At 32.2% G+C, this 15,649-nt stretch overlaps 2 long non-coding RNA genes across 2 annotated transcripts in view; one reads left to right on the top strand and one right to left on the bottom strand.

Annotated features, from left to right (window-relative positions):
• The window catches only part of LOC104860670, an 11,040-nt gene extending 8,993 nt beyond the window's left edge, over window positions 1–2,047 (bottom strand). The window contains exons 1-2 of the long non-coding RNA XR_779761.1: window positions 1,961–2,047; window positions 1,609–1,655 (exon numbers count right to left, since the gene is read on the bottom strand). This is a non-coding gene — a long non-coding RNA (uncharacterized LOC104860670). The remainder of the gene's footprint in view (window positions 1–1,608; window positions 1,656–1,960) is intronic.
• A 161-nt stretch (window positions 2,048–2,208) lies between these two features.
• Window positions 2,209–6,528, top strand: LOC104860669. The gene is made up of 3 exons (XR_779760.1): window positions 2,209–2,310; window positions 2,694–2,743; window positions 6,284–6,528. It is a non-coding gene; the product is annotated as an uncharacterized LOC104860669 (long non-coding RNA).
• The last annotated feature ends 9,121 nt before the right edge of the window (window positions 6,529–15,649 follow it).

The raw sequence follows: 15,649 nt of genomic DNA, 5'->3' as shown, positions 1-15,649 counted from the left end.
TTTTTTTTTTTTTTTTTTTTTTTGACAGTATCTTCCTAAATTTCCTAGGACAGCATGGAACTTGTGATTCTCCTACCTTAGTTTTCTAATAGTTTAAATCACAGGCCAGAGCCACTGGGCCTGAGTTATACACTCTAATCTTTTATTATGCAAATAAATCTGTCCACAAAGGAAGATGAACTCTTGGTTTGGGGGATTTTAGGATCTAAACTTATCTCTAAGACCTTGGGCCTTATTCTGCCTTGAAATGTAAAAGCACACCAATAAATAACTTTCTGGAGTTCTTACTATCTTGTAATTGTAAATTCTCTTACAAAGTCTTGCATTTAGTCCAAAGCCCTGTTTTCAGCACAATTTATTCTCAAATTCCCAGATCTGCAGAAATACAACAATAGTTTTTTTTGTGTGTGTATTACACAACTTTATTAGGCATCAGGGAAACTCACATTCATACTACAATATCATAACTACACCAATGCGCCCAACAGAGATAGAGACAGAAAGAGCCAATTATACGGCTTCAATTCAATCAATATCGAAAAGTGAATTCATCACTGTAAAAATCATTCAAGATCAAGTAGTAGAATAGGACCAACTTTGAGGGCCCAGTCTGTGCTGCTTCACTTCAGAGAAAACCAATGTCCTGGTTTAATAAACTACAGTATTTTTCTTAGATCTTTAGAAATTTGCAAAAGTCAAAGCACAGAGAAATTAGTGTTTTTCTGTCTTGATGATACAGGGGAAAATATGAAACTTTCAGCCTATTAGGTGTCAGATATGCTGAGTGCATGTTCCCTGAAGTTAAAGAATGAATTTTAAGAAACAGAGGTTAAGAGTAGGAAAATTTATTGGGGAATAAGAATGGGAAATAGGAATAGCTCTTAAGAGACAGGAGAGGTCCTGAATAAATTGCCAATGAGCCCAGTTCTCTGAGAAGAAAATAGAGCAAATTCATAAGTAGTGGGTAAAACATGTTTCAAAACTATAATCAACCAATAAGATTACATATGTAGCTGCTTGTCTAATATTGATCCAATACTAGCAAGGGCATATGATGACAGCATTATAGCCTTAGTCTTGTCTTTAGTTTTAGTCTTAGTGGTCTTAGTATTAGTCTTAGTAGGTGGGAAAGTGTGGCCCACTGCTAATGAGATAATGATTTATTTATATGGGAAAACCTTAAAGTGGTATTAACAATAATCTCAAATTTTCTTTTATCATAGGGAACTGTATAAATCTGGACATTGTGATGTACTCTTTTTTAGAAGTGCCTCTAGTCACACTTTTGATGTGTTTTTATCTTTTGTACTAACTCCCTAAAGGGCCCAGCTCTGTGTGACTGCCTATAAAATTTCTACCTAATTTAGCTATCTAGGTTTTTAGCTTATTGCTTTCATACATCGTGTTTGTGAAATTATTGTACTAGCATTAGTTCAGTCTTTTACAGCACTTATTGATTTCCACGGTTTTAATGTAACAGATTATTTAGTTAGCAGCTTACTTTAGAATTAGAGTTTTCCTGAGAAATGGAACCAATGGTGTTAAGTATGTTTGTTTGTGTATGTGTGTATGTGTGTGCATTTGCAATTTTCAAGAATTAGTACTCACAATTTGTGGGGCTGACAAATTTGAAATCTACTGGTCAGAGAAGTAGCCTGAAAAATTAGGAAAGACTGATAAGTAAAAAATTGAGATTGAATTCTCTGCATTAGGAAACCTCAATTTTTATTTTTAAGGTCTTTTACTTATTGTTTGAATTACTGCCCAGTTATCAAGGTTAATCCTTTTACTTAAATTCAACTGATTATAGATATTAAACACATTGAAAACTGCTTTTTTCACAGCAACAGGTAGATTGTTTGACTACAATAGTAGGCACTAGAGCCACTCTGATGTGACATAAAATTTAGCGTCGTAAGACCATTATTTTTTATAAGGACATTATTAATAGCCCTCCTACCAGTATATTTGTCCCTGTCTTTTGGGAAACATTTCGTTGGAAATCAAATTTCTTGAATATAAGTGAAACATGAGTTCAGCTTCAATAAAAAATACCACAATTTACATGCCAAACAGCAAGGAATGAGTTTTTCAGTTGCCCCTCAAAGTAATTGTTTCATCATAGACGAGTAATCTGTAATGGACCAATGAAAGTCCTTTCAGAATGTCTTGCCTGCTCTATCAGAAAGCTATTTTTTTCCTCTCAATCACAGCTCCAAGAACCTTGTAAAGCATGAAGAAGGACCATGTAGACAGATTTTTTTGGAAAAAAAATTCAAGAAGATCTAGGGGAAAGACAGCTTCTAAAGGGTATCATACAAATCCTTAGAAATGGACTGTCTTGTATAATAGCCCCTGATCACTTTGGCTATTGAAATGTTTAAATTGGAAAAGGGATATAAAATATCATATTAATGCTTTTTAAACTTGATGATATTAAAATACTTTGGATATAGTTTGATAAATAAAATGTAGTTTCACAATGTTTACTTGTTCATTCCTTCTCTCTTAATGTTAGTATTAGGCAATTTAAAGTGATATATCTACTTTTATTGTTTAACATTGGGTAGTAATGTCCTGAGAGTAATTGAAATACAATGATGTTTTCCAGATATATGAAAGAATCAAGCATTATATCATATAATTGCTTTTGTAATACTTATATATTTTTTCTTTCTTCTTTTGGTTTCTAGGGATCAAACTCAGGACCTTGTGCTTTTGAGGCAGGCGTGATGCCACTGAGGTAAATCCCTGGCCCCATGTGTTACTTGTATTTTAACATTTTCTCTTTTTTACAGGGTGTATTCCATCATATATCATTATGAGTTTATCTGCAAATGTATACATATAATACATATCCAATATATACGCATCATAAATTTCTGTCCGAGGAAAGATTAGTCCCTTTCAGACTACCAAATTCTTAGAGATAACAAAGAGCTCAACAGCGCGCACGCTTTTGATGGAAACTAAGCAATCCTGAAGCATACTATCTTCTTCCAGCCTGTACACTTCAGGAGATAGCATTCCTCTGAGTTGGTAATCCCCAGAGCAGCTACCAGGCAACTCGAGTCCACTTTTACAGTTTTGAAAGCACTAGAACGATTCATATTATTCAGTAATAAAATGTTTACTGTATGTTGCTGGGACTCTCTTGCTAAATCTGATGAAAGCCATAGCCCAGATGCCCCCTCCTCATTGTTGCTACACCTTCTGCCTCTTGGTTGATGCTGGTGCTTCTCAGGTGGCCCTGCATGGTGTGCTGTGTCACCTGTCTCTAGGACCTGTCAGTGTAATGATCTTGTTTCCATGAATCTCTCCTGTGACTTTTCTGATGGTTTCATCTTCTTTACCATCACAACAAGGAGCACACATTCTTTTTTTTTTTTTTTCTTATTTTTTCTTTTCTCCTTACCTGTCCCCTACCTCTCCTACTTACCCTACAAACTCTGTAATTGACATTCCTAGTGTCTGTTTTGCTGGAGCATACTTCTGATTCCCTTAAACCCTGAATTCTCACAGCTATGTTATTATTTTTCTCATTTCTCCAGTAGACATAAGTCACATAGAGATTTAAAAAGTTGCTTCCAATAATACAACCAGCATGCAACGGCCCAGGTGTTTGAATCCAGACAGATCAACTCCAGAGTTTCCATTTATAACTGCTTTGCCACAAGACTATTTGGAATTAGTCTAGTTTTCCTGAGATTTGCTTCTTAAAATAGAAAATAAAAGGGTTGTAACTATAATAGAAGTGAAAAACAAAACCAATTAAATAATATAATTATTAAAAAGTTATAATAACAACTTCATGCAGCCATTTTCAAGGTTAAGCTAATTAGGGAACTAAGTCATAGACACTGATAACAAGGGTCACCATTAAACTTTGGCAGGCAAAAGTGACTTCCAGGATTTCTCCTCTGATAAATTCCTATATATTAATGAAAATCTCTAATGTTTTACACATGAATTTCCCAGCAGAGTACTTGTAATTATCTCTTAATCACTTATGTGGGTCTGTCTTCAAGAGAATACTTAAATTGGAAAATGTTCATTTATGTCAAATATTTTTCAAGATTTCCTAAAGTGCTATGACCTCAACACAGCATTGATTTTGATAGCAATGGTATGTATAGATCTTATGATTTCATGGTAGAGACAGAACTAAACATTATAGCTGAGTTGTGTCTTCTAACCCCCTCACAAAATTCACATATTGAAGTCCTAGAAATATCTCAGAATGTGACCGTATTTGGGGACAGCGTCTTTAAAAACTTAGTTAAGTTGAAATAAAATCATTAAGGTGGGTTCTACCTTCTCATGGCTGGTACCTTCAAGGGAAAATGAGATTTCCACACAGGGAAAATGATGTGAGGACACAGGAAGACTATATCTGTCTAGAAAACAAGGAAAGAGAATTGGAACAGTTCCTTCTTTAAGGTTCTCAGAAAGAACCAACACTGCCCATTTCTTTATCTAGGACTTCTAGCATCAACGACTTTGAAAAAGTAAACTTGTATTGTTTTAGTCATCCGGTAAGTGGTATTTTTGTTAAACAGCAGATCTACTAAAATAATCAATAGTTATATATAGTCAACAGTTGGGTGGATTTTATGAAGGAAACACAAAATTGTTATGACAGAATAACCAGGGTTCCATTAACCTGATCTAGATAGATCGGGTAAAACTTCTCAAATAGTTAACATTTCACCTAAGATATTAAGAAGATTTTTCTATGAATATGTGAAAAATAGACATAGTCCCAAGTGACCAGTGAGACAATAATAAATCACAAATCAGATATTGGAATAAGATGGAATGAAAATGAAAGAACCATACATAAAATATATCTTTAAAAGTATTTCATGTGGAAAATATATTTTACTTTAAAAACCAGAAAGAAGTTTGAGAATGTAGCTTAGTGATAGAATACTTACTAGCATGTACAAAACCTTGGGCTTGATTCCAAGCACAGCAAAATGCAAGAATAAATTAAAATTAAATATAATAAAAATAGTAAGAAATAAAACATTAAATCCAAAAAAAGTGTTAGAAAAGAAATAATGAGAATTGGAGAAAATCAATGAAAGATCAAAACACTGACAAATTTTAAGCTAATTGGCCTAGGAAGAGCAAAACTTTCAAATTATAAAAATCATAAATGAAAAAGGGGAAATATTAATATTGATATTAAACAAATAATAGTGATTATACAGAGTTACATGATCCATTATATTCTAACTAACTGAATCCAGAGGAAATGAATGAACTTCTTAGAAAGACACAGACTACAAAAACTGACTCCAGTAAAACAGAAAGTCAGAATCAACCTGTGAATTAGTTTCCTGTTGCTACCATAATAAAGTAATCAGGGAATAAACTTAAAGTGTTAATTTTCTACAATGAATGTATAATGCTTTCATAATCAGGAAATATTACTTTGCATTATTACAGACATTAATTATGTAATCTAGGAGAGAATTTAGAGAAGAAAAATTATTTAATTAGAATCACTGGAATAATTATGTACAGATATTTTTTATTTATACGTATAGAAAAGTATACAGATTATATGCATACTTGTTAAAGGGTTAATGACCATTTGTTAAGGTTTTGGTAAATATTTGATGCTTACTTTTTTCACACCAATATTTTTCTTAAAATGTCTTTACAGAATTCTGAAGTATTTACATTTTTTAAAATATTTACATTTTAAAAAATTTGTAGCAGAAGCTGGAAATTTAGAAAAGATTCTTGTAAATGAAATAAAATAGGTTCAGAAAAATAGACATGGGAAGTCAGAATAATCACTAACATACAATGGTAAATAAACTAAAGCTACACTAGAGTGGCTATTTCCTTTGCTAAGAAAATTTAGTCATTGTAAACTGTATCTTAATACTAATATTAAATGTTTCCACTCATATTTCTAAATGGGCAACATTAGTAAACTAATATGCCCAGTATCAGATATTTGTCATAAAATCACCAACACTAAATATTTTCCTGTCATCATTAGCTGTGGTTTAATTCATTCTACTTTAAAAATCAGCTTGTACTTTTACTCAACTAAATAATTAAGAATAAAAAGTATTTTTATGCTTGTTAAATATAATGAAATAAATTTTCTAAAACGAATATATAATGCTTTCATAATAAGAAATATTACTCTGCATTATTACATTCATTAATTTCTGTAATTAAGAAAATTTAGATAAGAACATTTATTTTCATGGAATATTTTAATTGTGACTAGTATGTCAATATTAATTTTCATACGCAGGTGGTCAATTGATCCAGCAGAACTGAGGATTGGTTTGTGAAAAATTTGGGGCATTTTTCCTTCCTTCAGCCTCTCTTTCTAACTCGAGGTAGGTTTGCTGACAGTGATCCATCAGCCAAGTCCAATAAATTTAGACTTAAGATTTTTTGGATGTTGGATGAACACTGTGTGCAATTTGAGATGGCTGGTTTGGTGCAGCCTTTCATATCCTGGTCACAGAAAGTACCAAATCTTTGTTGGCTCAATATAGGAATGTCCTGGAGAACATGATCCTGTAAGAAGTTCAAGGGACCTGCTTTGATGTGTTGCCTTCCCTTGGGGTTGAGACATCCTGAAGTGCTCTCTGCATCCTGTGTTCTGAATCCAGACATGACCGGATGTCATACTGATCTCTTAGGTCACAGTCCCAGACTCCAATGTTGGCATGGAAAAATAATACCATTTTCCCACTGCCAAAGCCTTTGTTAAAATTCAAGTGATCGTTCTATGTGTGGATTTGAGAATTCTTATATTCCATTGGTCCATTTATCTGTTGAATCATAGTCTTTCAAATAGTGTACATACCTCTGTGTCATGTTACCTCATAATATAAGGCAAGCAATTTTTCTTAAAGCTGAACTTAACTTGGTTGAGATTGTTGTGTTGCACAAAAATTTTAGAATCAGTGTATCATTTTCACAAATACATATTCTAAGTATAATCATTGCAAGAGATCAATTTATGTTGTGGCTTTCAGTGCTTAATTATATTCAAATATATTCTTCTAGCTTGATACATAATTAATATTTTCATATGAAGGAAAAATATCCTTATAGAATTCTCTTTGCTTTCTTTTTCTTTTTTGATACCAGTGATCAAACTCTGGTTGTTGAGTTTACAAGGCAGGCAGCGGAACCACTGAGCTTAATCCCCTGCCCTGCTTTATTCTTTAATCTAGTTAGAATTTAGAACTTGGATTCTCTTGAATTTCAAATTTCCTGTATTTCATCAGTTTTAGAATATTTGCTGTCCTTTCTACCTTTGATATTACTTCTGTGAATCCCTTTCATAAATCATATCCTTTTATAATTCTAATTATCCACAAGGTGGACATTTTTTTTTCATGTACTGGGGATCAAATTTGTGCTTGCAAGGTGGGTGCAGAGCCACTGAGCTAAATTGCCAGCCCAGACAATTGTAGAATGATTGTTCTTTCTTCAGTTCTTAATTTGGAAAATTTTTTTTCTATCTGCTAATGTGACTTTCTACTACCGTTTCATATTTTCTGAAATTATTTTTTGTGTATTGGATTCTTAAATGTAGCTACAGGTTATCATTTGTACTGAATTTTTAAAGAATTTTATTGTTTGGTCAAATTATCTTTTGTACATTTTTCTGCAATTCATTCCCTATTTTCTTGAAGATGATATTAGTAAATTTAAAGAGATTATATCTGTTTCATATTTTCTGTTGCTTCTGCTACATAGACATGACTCAATATTCCTGGAAAGTTGTCTTTGAATCCTAAATGTTTCTCACAGTATTTAAAAATCTTGTATCCTTGAGAATTCGCAACATTCATTGATAGGTAGAAACATTAGGGGACAATCAATCATGTTAATTTAATTGGAAACAGGTAAGATTGGCAAGACTTTTCATAAAGTTCTGTCAATATATTTTTTAATGTACCAGTTCTCTCCTGTTTATTAGGGTATAATAGAAATATAAATTATATATGCATATATATGTATATGTATATATATATATATGCACACACACAAACACACATACAGTGGGATGATTTGAGATATGTATATATAGTAGACCTTTCATCTGGGATGTGTTTCAGCACCCTCAGTCAATGGCTAAAAATACAGAGAGTACTGAAACATATATATTATTTTTTCCTATATGTACATACCTACAATAAATTTTAGTTAAGTTAATCAGAGTAAGAGATTAGCAACAATATTAATAATAAAATTAAATAATTATCTACTATAAGAAGAGTTTTTGAAACATTAATTTTTATATCTGAAGTTTTCTATTTAGTATTTTTGTACAATTGCCTTCTGCAGCAACTAAAAACAAACAGCAAAACTACAGATAAGGGGGCATTAGCAAACTGTGTAATAATTATCACAATAAAGTTGGTTTACTCATTCATTTCACATTTTAATGAGCATAAATTATTTTTCCTTTTTCACTTATTTCATTTACTATATTATATTCAGATTTCATCCACATGGTTAAAAAAATCACAGGATTCCCCTATTTTTATGCCCAAACAATATATAATATTTCTCTTTGTGTGTATGTGTGTGACTTCTTTTTACATTTATTTTTCTATGGATTCTTAGGTTTTTACCATGTCTTGGCTTTTGTTAATGATTATGTCATAAATATAAGAATGTAATTATCTCTTACAGTTCTTTTCTTTTCCTTTGGGATATATATCCAAGGGTTGCAGAGCAAAATGGTATATTTATTTTTATTTATTTAAAGAACCTCAACCCTGTTTTCCTTAGTAGTGTGCCAATTTTCATTCTTAACAATAATGCACAAACCTTCTCTTTCTTCCATATCCTGGCCAACTCTTGTCACCTCTTGTTTTCTTTTAACAGTCATTTTATGGAGGTTTACCCCTGTGCCAGTGATGGTGAACATCTTAGAGCTTTCAGTGACACAAACAGCTTGCTGCTGCACATGGGTCGCAGGTCTGCTAACACTGCCTTATATTGCTTTTTGCAAGCTCTGATATCCAACAATTTTTCTTTTGACCAAGCTTTGGTTTGCTTATTAGAATATTTATGCAGCTTTCTTTAAGTCTTCACACTACATGGCTTGAGAATTTCCATGTATTGAAAAATGGCAGCATGCCTGACTCATCAGTAATCAGTATTTTATCTCCAGTATCTTCTTTTTGATCTCACAAGAAAACAAAAGGTTCTTATTGTTTCCTTGTTCTTCAACACCATCCTTGTAAGCTGGCAAGGTCTAGATTCAAACATATGGCCCTATGCTTAGAGTATTTTACAATTGTTGATAACCAGTTATCATCTACATATTTCCTCCTGTCAGGAATCTTGGACATTATTGTACAATTGTTTCACCCTGCGTTTGGCACTGACAATGATGACAATAATGATCATGATGAAATACAGCATTTCATGTATTACCACTTAACCTTTTCATTTTTCTTTTCTCTATCATCAACACTATGTACAAAATGGTTCAAAACACTTTATTACTTTCATAAGCAATAGTAACACCAAAATGATTTTTAGTTTCTTTTAAGAGCAGCAGAATCTAATGTCTCATTATATTCAAAATATCTTCTACAATCACTACTTAATTTTATGCATAAAAATATTAAAATGGTTGAAGAGACACATCATGCAAAATTTTATTCGTTCCCTTTTTCTTCTAACCTCAGAATTTAAAGAATTGCCTGCTAGTTAACATGTATGATGCAATGTTCATTTATTTAATTAATATTAATTGAACATTAGGCCAGTAGTCATAGATACTGGAACTTATAGGGATTATTCATCTAGTGCCACATCCTAAAATACCAGGGGTATGTTAGATTAAAAATCTAAGGAAACATCAACTGAGCTTGCTGAAGCTGGAGATTTCATGTATCTTTACGTGAATGTGCAATTTTATTTATATTTTAAATATGCATTCATCCTTCATACTGATGGTTCTGGCTGCTAGTATTATACCTTGTGTGTACAACTGTGATAAAATACGCAATGACTGGCTGCCTCTTCTTTCTAACACACTTGTGAGCTATTTGACAAGTTGTTATTTTGGACTCTGCCAGTAGAGCCTCTCTCTGACTCCAACAAGGGTGCTTCTTACTGATGCAGACGTATCAATATTTTCCTTCCAATGTATTGTACCGCTGCCCATTTCTTCATTCCAAACCTGTCTCCTGTTACTTCTCCCAGTCACTGACATTGATGCCACATGACCTCATATTATATTCTGTGCATCTTTGAGTAAGCAATCCTGGCTGGTTTTTTTCTTTCTTTCTTTTTAATAATTCTCCCTTTCAGGTCATTCTACATTTTAGCATTTAGACAAAATACTTTAGAGCAAAAAACTAAGAAGGAAGAATTACAATAAACATAGTTTTTCCCTTCACAGCAACATTCTGGAAATCTGTTCTTCTGTGCTTAAAATATAGCTTAAATGAGTAGAACATGAAACTCTTCCTCAGAATATGTGAAGAAAAATGCTTAGTTACAAATTCAAATAGAATAAATATTTCCAAATACATAAATTATATATGATTCAATATATGTTGGATTTATGTACAATTTTTTGAGTATTCAGTGAACAACCACAAAATATATTTGTATCCAAAGATTATTTAGTACCCCCAAATAATTGAAGAAATATTTATTGTGATAGTTCAAATTATACTAGAAAAGATTAAAGCCTATTTATTGATAGTATTCTGAAAAGGTGACACTCTTCTGAATTTTTCCTGAAAGGGAGGATTTCTCCATCTTAGGGTTCTATGTGCAATGACACAAATAGGAAAGAAGTGTAGCATATTTGAGGAATTAGAAGACAGGAAATAGACATTCTATAAATGCTGGTTGTGTGATTTAGCATGGAATGGGGTTAATACCTTATTAGTAAGTTTTTATTTCTTATATTCTTTTCTCTCTCAATTTTTGTTTTTTATTTTGTTCCTTTCTTCGCCTGTGTTCTGTTTGTTATGTTCAATGTTCCTTAATAAGAAAGGGGCATATTCCTCTTCTTTGGATAGAAAGAAGTGTAAGAGATCTTCTGTCTTACCACACTATATGTATTATTACATCATAAAAAGCAATAATTCTTCAGGTTTTCATATTAATCAGTACCTACCCTAAGTAACATGAAATTCAGTCAACTCTGAGGAAAAGTTGAAAGTCAAGACATAGGCTGGCCATACTTTCCAAAATATTTAGATATTAGAACAGCTTCCTGTGATACCACTAAAGTAAGATGAAAGATGGGCAGAACATAAAATAGCTCTAAATTTTCACTCAATTTTCATTCATGAGTTGCATCTCAATTATGCAATATATTTAAATCCAAATTATACTGTATTTTACTTATAACATTTATGTATCTTTTAAACATTTCTTTATCGAAGGATGCATGCAATAAATTTTAACAAATTATGAAATATATTTTAAAGTGGGGTTCTATTTTTTAAAATGTTCTGTAATAGAACTGATCTCTTTGATTCAAATATTAGTAGGAAATTAATATTAATTTAAAGATAATGTATATTTATAATTCAAAAGTTGTCCTAAAATGTGGTTCTCAGGATATTATTCCTTTGAGAAATGTAACATGTAAACATTTTAGAAAATTTATATGTAATAATCTCTTCTTGAAAAAACTTAACAGACTTTAATTTGTCCTATGTCCTCATGTGAAAAACCTTTTCATTTTGATGTAATGATGTATTTTGAAATATGGTTGAAAACAATAATTTTATTTTGTTATGTGATTCTCCTTTAATTAGTTGCATTTAGCTCTAATACTTTTTATAACAAAACACTTTTTAATTTCTCAAGGAATTAGCATTCACACAAGCACCTTAAAGTAATTGTAATACCAAACACAGATCTATGAAAGACAGATTAAAACAGAGGCTAATTTTTATCTCTTTAGTTCATCCTTTAGAAAAATTTAAAGCTATTTTGCTAAAACATACTGTATATTACAGAAAAAAATCAAAAGGATATTTTACCTATTCGTTTATAATATATATTTATTTTTGAATATTCATTTATGAAGGAATAATGAATATTCTGGTATATATTGAATATACCCAGTTTGAATTTTATATTTTACATATCTTAAGTCACCTTATTTTTTAATCAGATTAAACCATTTCTTCAAGGCAGTCCTATCGTTTATTTTATTCCCTTAAATTGTACTATTTTACTCTTTCTCTCTAAAATTTGGTTTTCTTCATCATTCAGACTCGTATCAATATCATATTTGTGTTTTTTGTTGCATTTAATTTAAATGTAACCTCCTTTATAAGCCATGTAGGAAGTTAATTTACACATTGATATTTCTTTTCGTGTTCTCAGAATTCATGAGTAGCATCTCAATTATGCAATATATTTAAATTCAAATTATACTGGATTTTACTTATAACACTTACGTCTCTTTCAAACTTTTCTTTTAAAGAATGCATGCAATGAATTTTTAACAAATTATGAAATATCACATTTTTCATCGAAGTCCTCCTATTTTTTAAAAAAAATTCTGATGTGCTAATGTATTACCTGAAATATATTTTGAATATTTGAGTACAATGTAGTCCCCAAAATAGCAGTAGCATGATGATGGTCTTGATAAATGCTTCTTAGAAAATATTCATTTTACTTGCCATTTCTCAATGTTCGGCATTTGCTATACCTGATAACTTTTCGTTTTAAATGTCATTACAATTTTCCAAACATTTCAAGAGAAGTCTTTAGAACAACTCTCTTGAAGCAATATTAACAGACAGGAATAACCAGGAAGTGTATGAGTCTCATTTCATTAAATTTATTTACATAACTAAACTTGATAGAGTAGCCAGCTAGCAAATGCATTTTAATACAAATGAAGACTTACTTTCTTTTCTTTCTTTCTTTCTTTCTTTTTTTCTTTCTTTCTTTCTTTCTTTCTTTCTTTCTTTCTTTCTTTCTTTTTCTTTTTTTGTACTGGGGATCAAACTTGGGTTATTGCGCTTACAGCAGTACCACTGAGCTAAATCCTCTGCCTCTTAAGACTTCTCTTCTTGAAGAGCTCTAATATGCAAGGCTCTTACCTGTTGGCCCATAAAGAAATAGAAAATTATGCTCTGTGAATGAACAACCAGGCTAAATAAGTCTAAAAAAAAAAAAAAAAAAAAAGCCTGTTCTGTCCTGTGCCATTAGATGGGTAAACAATCAAATAGGTAAGAAGACAATAAAATGCTCACATATTTTGGAATTTTGTCTTCAACATTTCTCTACTCCCACAAATAAAATGAAAATCTAAGAGGCATAATTGAAATATTTAGTGAGCTTCAGCATATTTGTCATAACTATACGTATTTCTTTTTATCCTTAGATTTCTACACTCTTCCTTAGTTCCATATTTAGGGAAGTAGGACTGCCTCAATTTACATTATCAGAGCTCTCTTGAATTGATATTTGTTCATTTTCTATAAGCACATCGATGATCCATTTTACATAAGGAGACTGAATTATTTAGTCAGTGACTCATTTTCCTTTTAACTTGGTTCATTTTCTTCCTTATTATAGAGAAGAGTGTATCAATGAAATAGTGAATAAATTTTCTGTGCTACCCAAAGCATCTCAGCTTTTGTAGGAAAAGAGGCAATGTTGTAAAATATTTTATAATCCAAAATAGCTTGTGAAATAATTATTTATGCTAAATTTTTTTTCCCCCTCAAGGCATGTGGTGGAACCACTGAACTAAGTCCCCAGCCCTTTATGCTAAATCTTGATTTTTAATTTTCATTCTGTATTCACTAAAGACATTGCCAGGGACTTTGACTACTTCATAAAATACCAAATACACCTGGGTGTGGTGGCTCACACCTGTAATCCCAGCACTTGGGATGCTGAAGCAGGAGGATCGCTGTGAGTTCGAGACCAGCCTGGGCTACACAGTGAGTTCCAGAGCAGTCTCAACTACATAGTGAGACCCTGTCTCAAAAACAAACAAACAAACAAACACAAATACCAAATACAGAATTCTTCCCCACATGTAAAACTCTGTGTGGTGAGTATTTTACCCTAGCTTTCATGTGTCGAAATAATAAACCAATGTCATAAAAAGGATGTTCATGGTTTGTTTAGTTCATAAGTGTGACTGTTAACTAGATATGGCAGCTTCATTGGCTTAAGAATTACCTAGAAGACTAGTAAAGCACAATTCTGGCAGTACCTGGGGATCATGGGAGCTTGGCTTTGGGTACTCTCTATGATTCCTGGTCCATCCTGCTCTGTCACTGTTCAGGTCTTCTTCCCAGCCATAATTAACTAAGCAAGAGTTTTCCACCATAGTCCATACACCATGATGTATTTATGTTGGAGCAGGCTAAACATAGAGTGAGCCTTCTGAGACAGAGAGCCAAAATAAACCACTCCTCTTTTAAGATGAAGGGTTAGAATATTTTATCCAATGATGGAAAAGCTGACTAATCCAATAGGTCAGTTGTTATCTTTACATTGTGTGTGATTGAGACATTTAGAAAGCCACTTTTTAAAGTGACTGGCATATATGATCATGTAAAAAGACATCATCATAAAGATCAATGAAATATTTCTTGTTTCAATCACACAGTGGGAGGCCGGGGATTTAGCTCGGTGGTTCCTCTGCCTGCCTCACAAATGCAAGGTCCCGAGTTTGATCCCCTGTACAAAACAAAAACAAAAACAAAAACAATAACAAACACAAAGGATGGAGTGTCTAAAGAAACATGTCTTGTTAGTTATGCTCAAACAGCATCCATTAAACCCATCACTTTATGTACACATTCCTAGTTCTTTTATTTATTAACCTCCACTTTTCTACCACTTCTAGTTTGTAGAGATATTTTTTTTTTCATTTGTGTGCCTATGTGAAGACAGAGTATTCCTTTCTCGGGGATATTTTTTAAAAATTTTTGTGCCCAGTGTTTTCTTCTTTAGAGGAATCACAGAAAGTGCCATAGAAATGGGAGGGGAAGACAGAAAAAGTATTCTCTACCTTGTCAAGACTGTGCTCCAGAGATTTCATACATCATGTCTTCTCACATCTTGTTACTGTTAGATAGAGTATAATTCTGCTTTGTTCTAGAATGGGGTAAAAAAAAATCCTGTGGATCAGTACGAAAGACTACCACAAGTAGCTTTTTCCTGTAGCAGGCCATAATTTGTACTAAAATTTTTATGAGAGGAAAGAGCAGGTTGAAAATTTCCAGGTCTAAGAAAAGCCTTGACTTGTAAGAAAAAAGTTATGAAAACCCAGAGCCATGATTCAGCTTAGTACAAAAGTAATTTATATTATCTTATGTGGTTTCCAATAAATTTCATAAGATTGTGGCTACAGGTAACAATAAAGAATGTGAATAAATCACATTCCCTAAGAGTTAGAGGAGATTTCAAGACTTTTACTTTGATTTGAGATCCTGTGAATTAGTCTCACTAAAATATATGGATGTTGAAAATATTTGCCATGTTTGCTTCTTATCAAAAAAGTTGAAGTTGGATTTCTTATTTTTCAAGGAAGCATCTAGTTACAGTTAAAAATGTTGACTGCATGGGCAGAATTTCAGGTGGAACTGAAACATATTAGTGTCTGAGTAAAGCTTGTGCACTTCAGATT

The sequence above is a fragment of the Fukomys damarensis genome, unplaced genomic scaffold (assembly GCF_012274545.1).
Source record: "Fukomys damarensis isolate Sample0158 unplaced genomic scaffold, DMR_v1.0_HiC HiC_scaffold_4, whole genome shotgun sequence".
Taxonomy (NCBI): Eukaryota; Metazoa; Chordata; class Mammalia; order Rodentia; family Bathyergidae; genus Fukomys; species Fukomys damarensis.
The sequence above is the reverse complement of the archived record's forward strand: the minus strand, read 5'-3'. Positions and strand labels throughout refer to the sequence as shown.